This window comes from Lampris incognitus, chromosome 1 (assembly GCF_029633865.1).
Source record: "Lampris incognitus isolate fLamInc1 chromosome 1, fLamInc1.hap2, whole genome shotgun sequence".
NCBI classification, from domain to species: Eukaryota; Metazoa; Chordata; class Actinopteri; order Lampriformes; family Lampridae; genus Lampris; species Lampris incognitus.
The window spans coordinates 57019989-57035240 of record NC_079211.1 but is presented as its reverse complement, the minus strand read 5'-3'; the positions used below and the strand labels follow the sequence as shown (position 1 = coordinate 57035240).

Genomic DNA, 15252 nt, shown 5'->3' with positions numbered 1-15252 from the left:
AGATGCCACTGGGCAGTAAAAAGCTCTCTGCTGAGGTGGAGGGGGAGGAGTTATCAGGCTTCTCTCACCACCTTATGGGGCAGTAATTCCCCAGAGCACATCTCCAGTGTTTTTTATGAGTCGAAACCAACACAAACACAAAGCCTTGTCATGATGTCATCAAGTTACAATGAAGCGTGAGTCACCGTCAACTGCTGCCATGATATTGGCTAATTGCTGCTTCTCAGAGACACGGTATGTAGTCGTGGTATAAAATACAGCAAAGTTTATTTGCAAAATCACAAATATTGTTTGAATAAGTACACGTTTGTTCGTGATAAAACATCAACATCTGGTTCTACTTTCTACTGAAATCCTCAAATAAAGGTGCAGTAGAGGTGTAGGGAAGAACCTGCATGCACGTGGCTGTGATTTACACCTCATCTTGGCCTCTCCACACCCACTGACACTTCCTGTATGAAACACATCGCAGGCTGTGTTGTCGTATTTATTCAACAACACACGGCATGGTGTCTGGATCCACACAGTGTCCATGTCTTCATGGCACTAGGGCATGTCCTCAACAACAGGTACATGACATCTCATTCTTCAACGTGTCATGACAGAGAGCTAACTTCCTGAGGACAGGACGTCCATGGAGCATTACTTCTCCTTTTTAGACACTCACAAGAGGCTGTCATCTGCCCAAGCATAAAAAAAAATCACATTTTACTGTGTTCGTCTGGATATATTTAGAATAAATATACAGAACAGAAGTGGAAGATCTCTACTTTATTACCTGAAAGTACTTCAGCACAAGTCCTGAACCTGAACCAACACTAGTACATACAGTATTCAAACATAAGACGTACACATATTGTAAAGAACTACACAGTGATTTATGTTAATACTTACAGCACGGTAAAAGAAGTTGCACATAAAACACGAGCATGGGTTCAGGTTGTGATCGCTAATAAGCCCCACCCCCAAGAACAGTATTTCCAGGAATCCCCTTTTCTTATTGGCCAAGGGATTCCTGGGAAAACTGGACCCCGGGAGAAAGGAGGAGTAAAGAAGGAGAAGCGAGGAGGAGAAATGGGCAACCCCCCCCCCTCCGCGGCCTGTTACAGGGTCCTGTACTGCGCAGTGTTGTGGTGGTATATATAGATACAGTACATGTCATGTACTACAGTGTTGTGGTGGTATATATAGATACAGTACATGTCCTGTACTACAGTGTTGCGGTGGTATGTATGTATGTATGTATGTATGTATGTATGTATGTATGTATGTGTGTGTGTGTGTGTGTGTGTGTGTGTGTGTGTGTATATATATATTTATATATATATATATAGTGCATGTCCTGTACTACAGTGTTGTGGTGGTATGTATGTATGTATGTATGTATGTGTGTGTGTGTGTGTGTGTGTGTGTGTGTATGTATATATATATGTATATATATGTATATATATATATATATATATATATATAGTGCATGTCCTGTACTGCAGTGTTGCGGTGGTGTATATATATAAATATATATATAGTGCATGTCCTGTACTACAGTGTTGTGGTGGTATGTATGTATGTATGTATGTATGTATGTATGTATGTATGTATGTATGTGTGTGTGTGTGTGTGTGTGTGTGTGTGTGTGTGTGTATGTATGTATGTATATGTATGTATATATATATATATATATATATATATATATATATATATAGTACATGTCCTGTACTAAGTGGCGCTGTTCTGACGTCACAGCCGAGGCAGCAGGTAACAGCAGGTAACTGCTGTATAAGACGAGGAAGAAAAGGGGACACTGGCAGTGTGTGTCCTGTTAGTTCTGCCGCTTGTCGGCAAGGAGAGCAGACGGCATGCCGGGACACTGGCTCTGTCCTCTGTCCCGAGCTACAGTGCTTCATCTCAGACTACCAACTGACCAGAGATGCAGCACTGCACCATGGGCCACAGGTACGCAACAACACATCAACCATGACAGTTTATGCACCATGCCTGTTCCAGCACTTGTGTGTGTCAACATACCACGTGACCAGAAACGCAAGACTGTCAGGCGAACATACGAATATAAACAAAACAACATTAGTCACAATATACACGCCACTAATACATAAAGCTGTCTTCACACGGACACCAACCAGCGACTCAGACAGCACCATCACATAACAGGGTGACTCTTCAATTTGGGGCACTTTTGGCTTTTGACATTTTGAAAAAAATAAAAAATTAATTTCTTTAAAATCTGTGTGTTTCTTTTTCAAAAGCTCTTAAGTGGTGTGGAACAAATATCTTAGCATAGCTTTGATCGTCCTACAAAATAAGTTTGATATTGATGCTTTTATCAAAGTTGTAACAGCAACATGTGACGCTAATGACACGTGAGGCTAATGAGACATGACGCTAATGACATGTGATGTTTTCACTTTTTGGAGAACAAGTTGGCTGAGTCTTGGACTTGCTATGCTAACTTGTTAGCTAGCATACAATGCACAATGAATACGTGTGAATTAAGTGAAGTGTCTTACCTCTGAATTAGACTACTCAGCTAGCAAGGTGTTTGGTGGTGACTTGTAATAAGCATCCTGTCAGATCAGCACATACACATCTTCACATTACTCACATTTGTGCACATGAAAAAGTCACGCTTCTGCCATGACTGCTCACGCGCCTCTGGCATTTCTCGTTTCCATGGCAACCACGTTGTTGTTTGAAAAAACGTTGCTGCTCTGAAATGTTGCGTGTGATGGTAATGACACGTGTATGAGGGACAGCCATATTTAACCACATATAAACCACATGAATTTGAAATGTGTCTTTTTGAATTATTATGAGGAAATTAAAGTAAAGCTTTAATGAATTTAACCATTTTTATGACGTTATTATAGAGGGAAGTTAAACAGTCTGGGTTGGGGACGAGCCCAAAACAGTGAAATTCTGGTACATTTGAATTTTCAACCTACTGAAAAATTATTAAAATGTCATCACTGACACACAAATCTGTTTTCACAGCTAACACAACTAATTGTTTTTTCAAATAAATGTTTGTTTTTTTTTTTTTCTTAAAAATCTACGCTGGGGACAGAAAATCTACCCTGGGGACAGAAAAACTCCCTTAATTGAAGAATCACCCAACAATGAATTATGTACACATTTACACCAATATTTTTACAACCAGATCAGGAGACGTATGCAGTATATGTGAGTCAGTAGTACACAGCTGGAAACACCTGCATGAGAAGGAGAATCACATGTTCGGGCGGCAGCACCATACTGGGAATAAACTACTGCAGGTGTCAGTACTGTAGACTGAAATATCACGTCTCTTCCTCTCACATATTTTCTTTTCTACTATAAGACAAAAGACATGGACAGTTTGTCTTGTTCTTCATTTGACATAACATGTGATACAAGTTGCTGCATCAGTACACTCAGCTCAGACTAGTTACTCCATACCGGGCTCGGGTCAGCCTGGCACGGCTGCAGACCACAGCATGCTGGTTGTACTGAGACTTGTACGCATGTTAAATAGGTATGTGTTCATGATTAGGTCAAATGTAACAAAACCATAAGAATGTGTATGAACATGGTGTCAGTAACACGTGTACACGTGTGTGTGTGACGTCATGAGTAACAGCAGAGATTTCATGACAGCAGGAGCCATATCTAACCCCTGTTGACCAGGTAGGTACATCTGTGTCCTTCTGCACTGTTTTATCTTATATTCTGACTCACTCATACTTCTGCACTGTTTTATCTTATATTCTGACTCACTCATACTTCTGCACTGTTTTATCTTATATTCTGTCTCACTCATACTTCTGCACTGTTTTATCTTATATTCTGACCCACTCATACTTCTGCACTGTTTTCAAACATTAGACGCCATCCGCGTTGGTTTTACTGATTTTTAGCAATACTTTGATTTATTAATAACAGAGTTGAGTGTTTTGCATAATATTTAAAATGACGATGTCATTAAAATATGGAATTAGCAAGGATTCTGCCGGAGCCCTAAAAAGTAGCGGCTACGCAATTTGCCACTCAACCGGAAGTCCTTCTGCACTGTTTTATCTTATATTCTGACTTACTCATACTTCTGCACTGTTTTATCTTATATTTGGTCTCACTCATACTTTATCTTGTATTCTGACCCACGCATGCGTCTATACTGTTTTATTTTATATTCTGACCCACTCATACTTCTGCACTGTTTTATCTCATATTCTGACTCACTCATACTTCTATACTGTTTTATCTTAGATTCTGACTCACTCATACTTCTATACTGTTTTATCTTAGATTCTGACTCACTCATAGGGGTTTCAGCCTACAAAGAGGGAAATCACACATCTAGTCCTCATAAGCCTTCACAGCAACTGAAATGGTCATACACCCAAATTCCAAGGAGACGTCATGATATTTGGCTTGCCTTGGTCAATAATTAGCTAAAAATGGGAAGCAGGAAGATTACAAATTAAATTACAAATGAATTATAATGTAAAAGAATTGTCATTTTAGATTCCTTATAGTCTAAAACAATTCATTTTAGATGTGTATGTTAGAGTTTTGGTTTATTAATGTGTGGTACCCACCTCTGTGATGCTCTTCTGACCAACAACGGCTGAATCTCAACTCATGGGTCAGAAAAAAAAGACACACTGAAAAAGAGAAGCAAGTAACAAGTGTTCCGTGTTTACATCTGAAACACCACATAAACAAGACGGGTAGAGGAGTCATTTACTCCAACTACTGTCCATGTCCAGTGCTTCCAGTACCTCCATACAGGACTCGTCATGGTGGGACTCGTCATGGTGGAACTCATACAGGACTCGTCATGGTGGAACTCATATAGGACTTGTCATGGTGGGAGTCATACAGGACTCGTCATGGTGGGAGTCATACAGGACTTGTCATGGTGGGAATCATACAGGACTTGTCATGGTGGGAGTCTGGATCACATGGACACGTCCTGTCTGCACCTGCACTCATTCATACAAACACACGCAGACAAGGAGAAAGAAGTGCGAATGAACAGACGGCTACCTCATGTAACAGCATGAATACCAGTTTGATGGTGTTAGTGTGTTTTTGTGTTGATTACTGAGGCTCACATCAGACTCAGCTCCTGCAGAAAACACTCCTGCAGGTAGACCGTCAACACTTTTTAATCTTAGCTCAGCTCATAAGAAAGGATCTCTGCTATTTAGCTGTGTGTGTGTGTGTGTGTGTGTGGGGGGGGGATTGATAAACTCATTCAACATATGCCCCTTTTGCACTACATGGTACCAGCTCAACTCGACTCAACTTTTTCATTTGCCATTACTGGAAAGTACCAGTATTTTGGTAACTGTTACCAGTTGTGTAGTGCCACCTTTGTCGAGGTTCCAAAACAACTGGAGCAGGTACCAGAATCAATGCAGACCAGCTACACTGAGGGGGTACTGTTACGGTAATGGAAAACGACACTCTGCGAGTCGAGTCGAGCCGGTACCATGTAGTGGAAAAGGGGCAATAGTAATGTAATTTAAACATCACCTCATCTCAGACAGTGAAGCAGAGAGGAGTTGTGTTGTGTTGTGTTGTGTTATGTTGTGTTGGATCACATCCTACACAACACAACCTTATGACACACATACTGCTTCATACACACAACCCTTCAATAAACATGTACTTAAAACATGAACGGGTCATAATAAAACACAGGTAATATCTTCTGCTGTCAGTCTGTACTAGTTTCTCTTAACTCTTTGTGTTTCTCTGGGTTTTGTCTTATTTGTCTTCAGCTCAGCTCATACTCTCCCTCCACCCTGCACGGTGCTTCTTAAAGGACAGATTAAAGTCTCCCTGGGTTTTATCCCCAAAGGCGGTGCTCCTTCAGTCTCCCCAACATCTCCCTATAAGGCTGAGAGCAGGCTTTTATTTTCAGAATTGTGGAAAATCTCATGGCTGTTTTGGATAAACATTCTCTCCTTCAGCCCGAGCTGAACCATAATTTGTCACTGGTGCTACTGTGAAGACAAACCCCCTCCACGTCTGAGCCGCCTGCACACATTCCCTTTTCTAGTCACATCTGCAGCCCCGAGACTTAAAAGGCAACAGAACAGGGGAAAGGAGGAGAGACGGCAGGATGAAGAACCTCTCTCTCTCTCTCTCTCTCTCTCTCTCTCTCTCTCTCTCTCTCTCTCTCTCTCTCTCTCGCCTCTCTCTCTTCTCTCTCCCTCTCTCCTCTCTCTCTCTCTCTCTCTCTCCTTCTTTCTCTCTCTCTCTCTCTCTCTCTCTCTCTCTCTCTCTCTCTCTCTCTCTCTCTCTCTCTCTCTCTCTCTCTCTCCTCTCTTCTCTCTCTCTCTCTCTCTCTCTCTCTCTCTCTCTCTCTCTCTCTCTCTCTCTCTCTCTCTCTCTCTCTCTCTCTCTCTCTCTCTCTCTCTCTGCTGTTTATTCCATATTAAGAACAGTCCCATGGCAGACACACAGTGTTCCTCTCAGGCTCTCAATGTGTTGGTAAAGAAACAGCAGGTTAAATAGCATGCAGAACAAAACAGCAGTGTTAAATAGCACGAAAAACAGCAGTGTTAAATAGCATGAAGAACAGCAGCATTAAATTCCATGATGAACAGCAGCATTAAATAGCATGAAGAACAGAACAGCAGCATTAAATAGCATGAAAAACATCAGTGTTAAATAGCATGAAGAACAGCAGCATTAAATAGGATGAAGAAAAGAACAGCAGCATTAAATAGCATGAGGAACAGCAGTGTTAAATAGAATGAAGAACAGCAGTGTTAAATAACATGAAGAACAGCAGTGTTAAATAACATCCAGAACAGCAGTGTTAAATAACATCCAGAATAGCAGCATTAAACAACATACAGAACAGCAGCATTAAACAACATGCAGGACAGCACAGCAGCATTAAATAACATGCAGAACAGAACAGCAGCATTAAATGCAGAACAGCAGGTTAAATAACATGCAGAACATAACATGCAGAACAGCAGCATTAAATAACATGAAGAACAGCAGCATTAAATAACATGCAGAAATGAACAGCAGCATTAAATGCAGAACAGCAGGTTAAATAACATGCAGAAGAGCAGCATTAAATGACATGCAGAAATGAACAGCAGCATTAAATGCAGAACAGCAGGTTAAATAACATGCAGAACAGCAGGTTAAATAACATGCAGAACAGCAGCATTAAATGCAGAACAGCAGGTTAAATAACATACAGAACAGCAGCATTAAATGACATGCAGAAGAGAACAGCAGCATTAAATGCAGAACAGCAGGTTAAATAACATGCAGAACAGCAGCATTAAATAACATGCAGAACAGAACAGCAGCATTAAATGCAGAGCAGCAGGTTAAATAACATGCAGAACAGCAGCATTAAATAACATGCAGAACAGCAGGTTAAATAACATGCAGAACAGCAGCATTAAATAACATGAGAACAGAACAACAGCATTAAATGCAGAACAGCAGGTTAAATAACATGCAGAACAGCAGCATTAAATAACATGCAGAACAGCAGGTTAAATAACATGCAGAACAGCAGCATTAAATAACATGCAGAACAGCAGGTTAAATAACATGCAGAACAGCAGGTTAAATAACATGCAGAACAGCAGGTTAAATAACACGCAGAACAGCAGGTTAAATAACAAGCAGAACAGCAGCATTAAATAACATGCAGAACAGAACAGCAGCATTAAATGCAGAACAGCAGGTTAAATAACATACAGAACAGCAGGTTAAATAACATGCAGAAGAGAACAGCAGGTTAAACAACATGCAGAACAGCAGCACCTCCACACAGTCTCACTGACAAACCCCATGTGGTGACGGGTGTCATTTTCTATGTAACAGCTCAGGGGCATCTTGACATGGTGACATCAGTACGCTACAATTCACAAATGAGTAGCAATTGGAGGGCTGCATATAAAAACCATTAACAGTTAATAAAGTGTAACTTTTGCCATGACCCCGGACGGGCAATTAAAACTGACCTGACTCCTGCCGTTCTCTCAGTACTGTGTAGCAAGCCAGACAGCATGTGAGGTAAGAAATACAATACAATAAACATGAGACTGAATTGTTAAGCTGTTATTTAACAGTCCCATTAAAGTGAAAAAGTCCTACTTTCTTCAGCATGTCTTAGTACCGACATCCTTTAACCAGCCTCCCATTCACTGCTCTCCAACTTTCTGTTGCAGTAGTCTCACAACAGAGTCTACATCCCCAGCTTCGTACCAACACCGTGCCGTGCTGCTTCAGCCTGTCAGCTGTATAAAGATGTAGGCCACCAGCCCCCAAACTCTGCTGGCACACTGAACCTGGACGTCTCACAGGAGAGAGGACACTACGGGGTGCAGTGCCCTGGCTGGCTCAGCAGAGTGGGGTGCAGGGCTGAGTGAGGACAGCGCCCCCCTCCCTTCATCAGTTTCAGGTGTACTTTAGCGACTTGAGCCGCTTTGCCAGCGGAGCTGCTCAGTCAGACAGCAGCAGCTGAAGCTGAAGGTACAACTCCAGCCCAGCTGTGGCTGCACAGCTGCATCACCACAGGCCAACGTGCTCACAGGTAGGCATGGAAACACATGTGACCGTACGGCCGCCATCTTTACGAAGGTACAGCTTCTTGTCTGCGTGTGTGAGTATATACGCATGCATGTCTGCACACACTGATGTTGGTTTCCATGCTCCAGCTGTCACGGGTGGTGGTTGTGCATGTAGGGTTGTGTGTTCAGAGCGTGTACAGGATGTAGTTGTATGCATGAGTGTGTATGAAGGAATGTACAAGTGTCTGAGAAAGAGGCTGTGTGTGAGTGTGTCTGTTTAGACAGGCTGTGATAACAGTCAGAGCCATCTCTCTTGTACAGCCAAACATTTCCTAATATGGTGGTCTTTCTCTTTCCCCCGTTCTATTAATCACACACAGGAAACTCTCCCTCTCCCTCCCTCTCTCCCCCTCTCTCCTTCTCCCTCTGTCTCTGATTCCCTCTATCTGTCTCGCCCTCCCCTTCTCTCTGTGTCTCTCCCTCTCTCTCCCTCTCTCTTGCTCTGTCTCCCTCCCTCTGCTTGTCTCTCTCCTTGTCGGTCTGTCTCTCTGTCTCTCTCTCCTTGTCTGTCTGTCTCTCTCCCCCTGTCTCTCTCCCTGTCTGTCTGTCTCTCTCTCCCTGTCTCTCTCCCTGTCTGTCTGTCTGTCTGTCTGTCTGTCTGTCTGTCTGTCTCTCTCCCTGTCTGTCTCTCTCTCTCCCTGTCTGTCTCTCTCTCTCCCTCTCTTATCTTGCTCTCCTCTTCTGTAACAGTGTATGAACTTTGTCTAACAGACATGTGTGGCTACTAAAACAGAACTACATATACACATAAATACACATAAATACACAAATACACATAAGTACACATAAATACACACAAGTATACATAAGTACACATAAATACACACAAGTACTCATAAGTGCACATGAATACACACAAGTACACATAAATACACACCAGTACACATAAGTACACATAAATACACATAAGTACACACAAGTACTCATAAGTGCACATAAATCCAGACACTGCTCTCACCAGAACAACTCTTCACTGACTTCACCCTTACTACACACATATATGGACATGTCCTCACACACACACAGACCACCGTGTGTGTGTGTGCATGTGTGTATATGTGTGTACGTGTGTGTGTGTGTGTGTGTGTGTGTACACGTGTGTGTGTACGTATGTACGTGCATGTGTGTGTATGTGTGTGCGTGCATGTGTGTGTATGTGTGTGTGTGTGTGTGTGTGTGTGTGTGTGTGTGTGTGTTATAGAGGCAGAGAGACTCTGGTGGTTTGGGAAACTTGCCTCTATGTTAACTCAGAGATGTATGGAAAGGGAATGTGTGTGTTGTTTGTGTAGCCAGACAGCCTGTGTGTGTCTTACAACATGACATCCTGAACCATGAAGCTGTTTAGCACAACTCCTGCCTGCCCGTGCTGTTCAGCACACCATTCTGAACACTCCAGTACTGCCCATGAACACTCCGGTTCTACCCATGAATACTCCAGTACTGCCCACGAACACTCCAGTACTACCCATGAATACTCCAGTACTGCCCACGAACACTCCAGTACTACCCACGAACACTCAAGTACTGCCCACGAACACTCCAGTACTGCCCACAAACACTCCAGTACTGCCCACGAACACTCCAGTACTACCCACGAACACTCCAGTACTGCCCATGAACACTCCAGTACTACCCATGAACACTCCGGTACTGCCCATGAACACTCCAGTACTACCCACGAACACTCCGGTACTACCCACGAACACTCCGGTACTACCCATGAACACTCCGGTACTGCCCATGATGCTGGTATGTAGATATGAACACGTCATTATCATGGGCATCCTGAGAGGTACTAATGCTGGTATGTAGATATGAACATGTCATTATCATGGGCATGCTGAGAGGTACTGATGCTGGTATGTAGATATGAACATGTCATTATCATGGGCATCCTGAGAGGTACTGATACTGGTATGTAGATATGAACACGTCATTATCATGGGCATCCTGAGAGGTACTAATGCTGGTATGTAGATATGAACATGTCATTATCATGGGCATCCTGAGAGGTACTGATGCTGGTATGTAGATATGAACATGTCATTATCATGGGCATGCTGAGAGGTACTGATGCTGGTATGTAGATATGAACATGTCATTATCATGGGCATCCTGAGAGGTACTGATACTGGTATGTAGATATGGACACGTCATTATCATGGGCATGCTGAGAGATGCTTATGCTGGTATGTAGACATGAACATGTCATTATCATGGGCATCCTGAGAGGTACTGATACTGGTATGTAGATATGGATACGTCATTATCATGGGCATGCTGAGAGATGCTTATGCTGGTATGTAGATATGAACATGTCATTATCATGGGCATCCTGAGAGGTACTGATACTGGTATGTAGATATGAACACGTCATTATCATGGGCATCCTGAGAGGCTCTGCCAGGTACGTGCACTGACTTCCTGTCTATTACACACCAAACTGCCCAAAAAGTAATCTTACAAAGTAAAACGAAGAAGGGGTTTTTTACATTAATATTTTGCTGTATTCCAGCAGTTAATGGTGTTATACCACTGAATTTTGTGTACTTTATAAACTGCACAGACCCACTATTGTTACAACAAAGAACAGCAAACCTCATAATCCAACAATTTATTAACATCACGTGAAAATCAAGAAACAAATCCCCAACATATGTTCAGTTTTATGGACAACAAAGCCAACATAAAGTCAGTTGTCTTGTTTCCCTGGTTGTAAACACAGAGGTGTTGTCTGCAGCTATTCTCCATCAGCAGCCAGCAGGTTAAAAGCGATGCTGTTCCCTACACACCTGGCTACACACTACCTGCACCACACTGGTCATGAGGATGATGGAGGTGCTACCAATTTAAACAAGTGGTGACTGAATTCGGCTGAATTGTTTAGTGTAAAAGACGAGCGGGATAACCGGGTGGGTCAGCAGGTCAAGCATGTACCATGCAGCCTCGGACCTGATCACAGCAACCGCGTTTCTAATCCACCATGGGTCCTTCGCTGCATGTCTTCCCTTATTACTGTTTTCATCCTGTGCTTCCTGTCTGACTCGACTGTCCTGTCTCATGAGGCTCCACTTCATAAACACAACTCCTAAACACATCTCCTAAACCCAACTCCTAAACACAATTACTAAACAACTCCTAAGCACAACTCCTAAACCCAACTCCTAAACCTAACTTCTAAACCCAATTCCTAAATACAACTGCTAAACATAATTCCTAAACCCAACTCCTAAACACATCTCCTAAACACAACTCCTAAACCCAACTCCTAAACCTAACTTCTAAACCCAATTCCTAAACCCAACTCCTAAACCTAACTTCTAAACCCAATCCCTAAATACAACTCCTAAAAACAATTCCTAAACCTAACTCCTAAACACATCTCCTAAACCCAACTCCTAAACCCAACTCCTAAATCTAACTTCTAAACCCAATTCCTAAACACATCTCCTAAACCAAACTCCTAAATCTAACTTCTAAACCCAATTCCTAAACACATCTCCTAAACCAAACTTCTAAATCTAACTTCTAAACCCAATTCCTAAACACATCTCCTAAACCAAACTCCTAAACCTAACTTCTAAACCCAATTCCTAAACACATCTCCTAAACCCAACTCCTAAACCTAAGTCCTAAACCTAACTCCAGTCTCACTGCACCCCCACACATCCAACGGTAGAAAGGGAAGGACTAGCCAAATAACAACGCAATCTGCTTAAGTTTGGCCATATCTGTGTGCAAAAAAAAAGTATGTTTCTATTTATGGCATGGGAACTGAGGCCTCACCAGCCCTAGAGGAATACAACTCCCACCCCCGAACCCCCGTGCTTTCCTCCTCTTTCCCTATCCTCCCCTCTCTCCCCTCACTCTCATGTGAAATTGACCCTGAGAACGCTGTCCCTTAGAGGAAGGGTGATGTGTGTGTGTGTGTGTGTGTGTGTGTGTGTGTGTGTGTGTGTGTGTGTGTGTGTGTGTGTGTGTGTGTGTGTGTGTGTGTGTGCGCGTGTGTGTGGGGTGGGGGTGGGGGGGTGGGGTAGCGGAGGAGTTATGTGAAAGTTCCTCCGGTCTAGGGCCCTCCAGACCTTTGCCTCTTCTGTAAACAAATGCAGCACTTCCTCCTTTACTATTTCTCCTCCTCTACTTTCCTCACTCTTTATACCATATTAAGTTGAGCTGCTAGCAGGGCAGGGGGACATGGGGTCAGTGGATTCTATACCATGTTAAGCTGAGCTGCTAGCAGGGCAGGGGGACATGGGGTCAGTGGATTCTATAAAATTATCTGATTCCCCAGCACTTCTGATTGCTTGAATAGAAATGTTCCCTAAACTACACTTCCGTCACTTGCCAAAGCAAATAATAGATTCATAAATTTGCAGGCAAGAGACAAAATTCTCCAGTCATGGCCAGGTGGAAGCTTGGTTAATGTCCCACCCTGGACTTTTTCTTTACATAACTAAATGAAGTTATTCTTAAGAGTTAAGATCCTTGCATGTTAACATCAATCTCTGAGGTAACAACATAAATAATCTTGTACCAGTGGCTGTTTTATATGGCTCTAGAGAGATCATCTTTCCACAAGTTCATAACTTTGAATCCTGGTTGTTTTAGAAACAGGACTCATTTGTGCATGTAACAATTAATTTTGGTCACCGAAGCAGTAGGTTGTTCTCCTGAAAGGGACATTAGAATGGTTGACCCCAATGATATATGTCTCAATCCCTGCTGCCCCGCAATCTGCCCTGCTACAACCTTCCACACAGTCAAACTCATATGGAACCATGACAAAATATCTGGGCAGATAGATGTGTACAGTAAAAATTAATAACATTCAGTGACAGTAAATACATGTGCATGTGCGGGTGTATTTGTCAAGTTTTGAGCTCTAGGAGCAATTCAGTGGAAAAATATAAAAATCCATGCAATGAGTGTCTTACCTGTATGTATCTGCTGTGAGCCCTCTGCTGCCCTTGCCCACTGGTCCTCTGTAATCTTCTCTTCTGCTCTTCGTCTCTTCCTTGTTCAGTCATGATGGCTGAGATTACAGGATACACAGACATAATTTTAACATGATGAAAGTGAGTAGTCATGACCAGTATTTTTTTCTTTGCCACTTTGGTGACTTGTGTTCACTAAGCTATGCTCACTAGCTAATTTGGTACAAGTCACCAAAGTGCATCCCACTCACAAACTGCCTGGTTCGTTTCAGGTTTTCCAGTATGGAAGGGAAAATCTCATCTCGATGGAAAGAATATTGCAAAAAATTCTAAATATGATTGCATAATTACCATTTAGAGACTCACCAAATAGTGGGAAATCTATTTTTTTCCTATTGCCGTGCTGAGGTCAATTTAGTTTTTAAATTGAGCTGTTTCAGAAGGTGCATATGAGAACAATAAAAATAACTTGAAAATGTCAAACATATGTCAGTAATTCAGAAAAAATGTGTTATCATTAAGCGTGATCCTGATTTAAATACCAATGTTATCTTTTTCCCCACTATGTGAGAGAGACCAGTAAATGTAAATGCAATGCAGTATATACCTGTAATCAGGGCGCTGTCATCTCCTGTGACTTCTGTGACTGGCTTGACTACTTTGTAGGTTGGTTAACCGGTGGATTGAATTATGGTGTTTTGGCAAGTGGCACTGACTTGCAGGATAACCCTCAGCTTTTAGACTGTGTGGCTGGCTTGCTGGATGGCTGGCTTTCATCTCCAATGGTTGGCTGTTTTGCTGGATACATTTTGTTGTTCCTTGACTTCTTTGGCTGTTTTCTTGGCTGGTAAATTATTTTCCTAAAATGAAAATGTAATAAAGTTCTGTAAAAATCTTCTTAAAAGATTTACATACTCACAGGTCTTAGTATATCTAAACAAGACGACTCAAAATGTGAAGCTGAACAGGATGAAGTTGATGAGCAGATGTTTCAACAGGTTCAGCATGAATGTTCTGTGAGACAACAGTCAGGTCTCTCTCCCCCCTTTTTATCACTGCAGAACCAGCAAGCCTGTTAAAGGAATCATAGCTCGCTTTCCTTCTATGGTTACCAGGGGAGGGGCCGGCTGCAGGGACGGCCTCACAGCCATCTGATTGGCTGTCGTTAGGGGACTCCCGTCATATCTGCCAGGGACCTGTGGAATCTGTTCAAGAAAGGAGGGGGGTGGATAGAGAGGGGCGAAGAAGGATGGGGGGGGGCAGGAAGAGAGAAGAAGGGACAGAAGAAAGTAGAAGGTGGAATGATAGAAGTTAGAGGAGAGGGGAAGAGGGAGATTGGGCGTAGCAGGAAATGGAGATAAAGTCGGACAAATAGAGCAGAGAAAGGGAAAAGAGGGAACGGATGAGAATGAGGAAGAGCAACAAAGTGGAAAAAAGGGAGAGCAATAAAAGAGAAGAGGGAGGAAAGGATGGGAAAGGGAAAGGGGGAAACAAAATTGGAAAGGTAGAGTGGAAGAGGAGAAGAGGAGAGGAGGGGTTCATGTTTCTGTACTAGAGGGAAACGTCCTTTGTTAATTTTCATATTTCTTCTAAATTTGGACCTTTTGTTCTGGGAGGCTGACGACACAGCCTACTGACATACCATATGGAAATTATTATCTGTCCATCTGTGTGAGTGTGTGTGTGTGTGTGTGTGTGTGTGT

General features: G+C 42.5%; 1 long non-coding RNA gene across 1 annotated transcript; it reads right to left on the bottom strand.

The window, feature by feature from the left end:
• Nucleotides 1–247: 247 nt before the first annotated feature.
• On the bottom strand, nt 248–14587 carry LOC130118486 (uncharacterized). The gene is made up of 5 exons (XR_008810761.1): nt 14157–14587; nt 13550–13647; nt 4776–4979; nt 4593–4658; nt 248–680 (listed from the first exon to the last, which is right to left on the bottom strand). It is a non-coding gene; the product is annotated as an uncharacterized LOC130118486 (long non-coding RNA).
• Between the last annotated feature and the right edge of the window lie 665 nt (nt 14588–15252).